The sequence below is a fragment of the Opisthorchis viverrini genome (assembly GCF_000715545.1).
Source record: "Opisthorchis viverrini unplaced genomic scaffold opera_v5_5, whole genome shotgun sequence".
In the NCBI taxonomy this organism is placed as follows: domain Eukaryota; kingdom Metazoa; phylum Platyhelminthes; class Trematoda; order Opisthorchiida; family Opisthorchiidae; genus Opisthorchis; species Opisthorchis viverrini.
Window position 1 is genome coordinate 1977072 of NW_008751661.1, and position 4267 is coordinate 1981338.

Genomic DNA, 4267 nt, shown 5'->3' on the forward strand with positions numbered 1-4267 from the left:
GCACGCCACAGAAGCACGACCGAATATGACCAGCGTTCAGGCTTTTCATAGAGGCACGATCGATGATGATGGGTGTTCACAAACTGGGTGTTCACAAACGCCTATCAGACAGCCTGGATCAATGTCAGAAAGTCCCCTTTAAATAGCGTGGGGCCGTTGTAACTTTCGCTCTCGCGCTCGCTTGCTCGGAATATAGCTGTTGTGTTCCTTTCTGTGAGTCTTTTTTCCGGCAACCAGGCCCTGGAGCGGGTCAGCAGCAGATACCAGATTGGCAAATCAGCAGATATAACACTGTCTGTCAAATCCAAATTAGTATGTTGAAATGCTATCAAGAAGCACTCTTACATCCCGGAATACAGCATCGAAGTGAGCGAGAGCAACCTTTAGAATGCACTTGCTCTCACTCTCTCTCTCTCTCTGAACCACATATAGAACAAATAGAACTGAACAAAGCAGTCAACACCTAACATAGAATCAATAAACAATGATCCGAGTGATAAAAATGGTGAACTAGCGAGTCACGTGATGCGGATGTTTGGTTTTTGCCAGAACTCACTCAAAACGATTCTGTAGACAAAGTTCAGAGAGGAAAAAAGTACGGATAATAAATGTTCCAAGGTGATTCTCCGACCTTATTAGATGTAACATCCCTAATAGTATTTTACAGAATGATTTCAGTGCAATTGAAGTGTGTGTCCAGTCTCAAGTGACACTGCATCTTGATGCTTAAGTTGCTGAAATTTTTCCACACGGACATTGTACAACGCACGTCATACATAGGACTAACCGTAACAAAAGCCAACCATTTACTACAAATTAGACGTGGAGAATGAAGAGGTATTTGCGCTAATGGAGGCAAAGGCCATTTACCACTTCTGCTCCAAGAGTTATGTGGTAGAAAGGACCTCGGCTGTGATGAACGCCGCTAGGACAGCTCATCAGAAGGGATCGAACGTCGTGTACGCATAAAAATATGGTGTGAAAAAGCCGATGGTAATCGCCACGTACGTGGACTGACCGCATCGGTCCGGTTCCTTAAAGCTTCGTACATCAACCGAAATATGGTGCTGTCCAGAGTCGACCAGGTGGGAAAAGATAAAAGTCCGGATTTTGTCTTAATTTCAGGAGCCACTTGAGGCTTAGAAAATGCCGCGTTATACGGCTTGCCTAGTTGGTACCTTAGAAACACCGGACATGAGCTAAGAAATAGAGATAAAAGATGTCAGTACGGGCAGGTTGCCCTCATCTTACAGTCTGAGGATGCGCATCAAAGTCTGACAATGTTGACTGGTTTCACAAACCGGCTACCAAGTCACCCTTGGAAAGAAAAATTGTTCACATTAGACCGTTACCACTACAATTGTTTGGCTTCTGCTCTGCGAATTGTTCCATGTAAGCCGATCGTGGTAGTCAGCTTCCTTAGAAATGCTTCTAATATCATCTAACCGTTTCCTCCAAATGAGGACCCGTTTAAGGCTCATGAAGCCAAACAGTAAACGAGGTCTTTTGGTGTACAGGTACAAAACCGTGGAAGTCTTTATGCAATCCTGTGACCAACACTATGTTGAATGCAGCTAAAAGTTCTCTTGGTCAGTAGTACATTCACTTGCCTTCACACAGTGAAATTGAGAGCTGTGCTATGAGTACTGAGTGGAGAGAAGGAAGAGAAAGTTGCCCGTTTCAACAACAAACTGAGTAAATCACCAACTTGTCCGTGACAACGGGTGAATTCTGAAGTGTCTTCCAACAGTTCTTGGTTTTCGAATTTATGCATGAAACAAAGAGTGAATCTGGGGCTGACCTCATGCGTACCCTATCCTTTTGGACATAGCGTACCTCATTTGAGTGGCATAGAAGGCACTCGTATGAACATTAGGTATGGAGGCCTAATTTGTCATCTGTTTGCCCTGCGGGTGTAGTTGTAAAAGTCTTGATACGCGAATCAGCTGATCGGAACAACCAGGACAATATCTTGTCCGGCAAGACAATCACACCGCTCACGAATGACCGCTTTCAGCTATTCAGATTTGATAACCCAGTTCTTCATTCCCAGGTCATTTGGTCCGCTTTGGGCTCAATGACCACTTGAATGAAATGGTCGAAACTCTGCCATTTCAACAACCAAATTCACAAAGTAGGGGGCTTCAACAACATTCGGTGGTCAATGCAAAGCCATGAAAAAAAACGGATAACTAGGGGGAATTAATAGTGAAGGTCAAGCACCAACTGTTCAAACGTAGAAATGTGACACTTTCATATACCCGAGATAATGCAGGCTGCCGGAATCCCATTGGGTGTCATCATCGTCGTCTGAGAACTGACGTGCCAAGACTACCCAGATCTTGTGTGATGACTGGCTTCGAATCAGCACCACACAAACGTGTTACTTTATTTTACCCCCGCCCCTTGTTCAGTGGTTTTTCGAAGGGAAAATTTCGTTATTGTCCACTGAGTAGAGTGGAGTTTCCCGGCGATACACTGTGACCATCTCTAAGGGCACCCCTCCTAAGCGGGCGTGTGTTCGAAAACATCTCTCAAAAATGTGTCTCCACCAGTTGTTCCCAAACACCACTTTGGAGTTGGGCTTCTTGACCTCCCTTCCCCTGAATTTATTCATCTGAGTCTTTTCAATCCCTACACAAAGTTACTGTCTCCTAACTACCCGTTTCTCCAGTCACAGAAAAGGAAGGTCTTGCTTGTCGTATCTTGGGTCACAATCATCACCTAAGTTTTCAAAGTCTTCCTCTCTGCTGGCACGTTCCACCTGATCGTCCGAATTTCGCCTTATTCATCCATCGATCAGTTTGCGTTTTCTCGCTTAAATTGTGCCAAGCTCACGTGACTGTCACAAATCCGATTAGCAAGAACGTGATTACCCCTTGGACGCGAAGGGAAGCACCCCAGGCTGTTTTTCACCTCTAGGCGTAGTACAGCTAATGTTGGCAGTGTTCCACTTTTTTTTCAGACAGCCAGATTGATTGCCTGTTGTCACAGTAACGAAGCAACACGGAGAAAGAAGTTGAGGGGCATCGCAAAATGACACCCAACTTCGGTCTGGCTAAACCACGTGGCCACAAAGTATCAGTTGTTCACCTACAATAAAAAACGAGTAATTCTGTTTTTATGCTATGTGCACAACAAATCTACAGGTTCATAACATTTGCGTTCACCCGGGGTGGATTCTTTACAAATGAACTGATCCAAGGGAGAAGTGAGTGCTGTTGGACTGGTCGTGATCATTCGCAACAGCCATAAATGTTGGATGTCCAATGTTGCTCATTTTGTGTTAGTTACCAGGTCGTTTTTCCTCTCGTTGCTCTATGATGCTCTCCACCCCGGTGAAGTGTCAAACTGAGAAAACTGGTCGGTCAGTTTGGCAAAGCTCTGGTTTCTACCGGACCCTCTGATTATGCCATTTGGAGGACCGATCGGTAACTTGATTCGTACGTACGCAGGGACTGAAGTCAGACTACCTCCAAAAACGGCATAGCCAAAGGTGTTGTTTATGTAAGAATCCAGTCCCTCTGTAAAGATGAAGGTTGGGAGAGCGAAAGTCATGACAAGAACCGCATGCCGAAATTTCGGTGTGTATACACTACTGATAAATACCGATAACGATGAAACTGCTGTGCAGTGATTTTCTCCCTAGATCTATCGAAGCTGTGAAGAAAAATCATATTACACCTGAAAGCCTCCTCAGCATCAAAAAGATGAAAATAGGCTTTATGTCTCTCAAGTGATCCTGCTTATGAGGTAGGCGAATCCCTTATGAGTAGTGTTGTATCAAGGACAAAAATATCTTGGACCCGCTGAACCATCAACTGGCCTTCGTACAACATGTTCGATTGGAGAATATCCTAATTAAGGTGTTCATTCGTATCGCACGTTAATGAAGTCTCAATTCTGGTGTAAATATTAACCTATAGTGGCCTTTATTTCCTCTTTTAGTAGTATAGGTATAGTATAGTATAGTATAGTATAGGTATAAATCCGCTGACAACCCATCACCAATTTTGGGATGTTTAGAGCTCCGCATACAGGTGTGTACCCAAAGTTCGTTTGGCTTTATTAACTATTTGAGTATCACCTTGTATACAACTTCAATAGATCATTAAGTTGGCTTCTGCTTTAAAATGGACGTCGGGTCTTAGCTGGGCCATTCCTTTCCACTTTTTTAACCGCTTTTCATCCACGAAGGGATACAGTCAAGTTCAGGTTAATATTAACGCCACAACCACATGTGTACTCGCATCAGAGCGCATAGCCC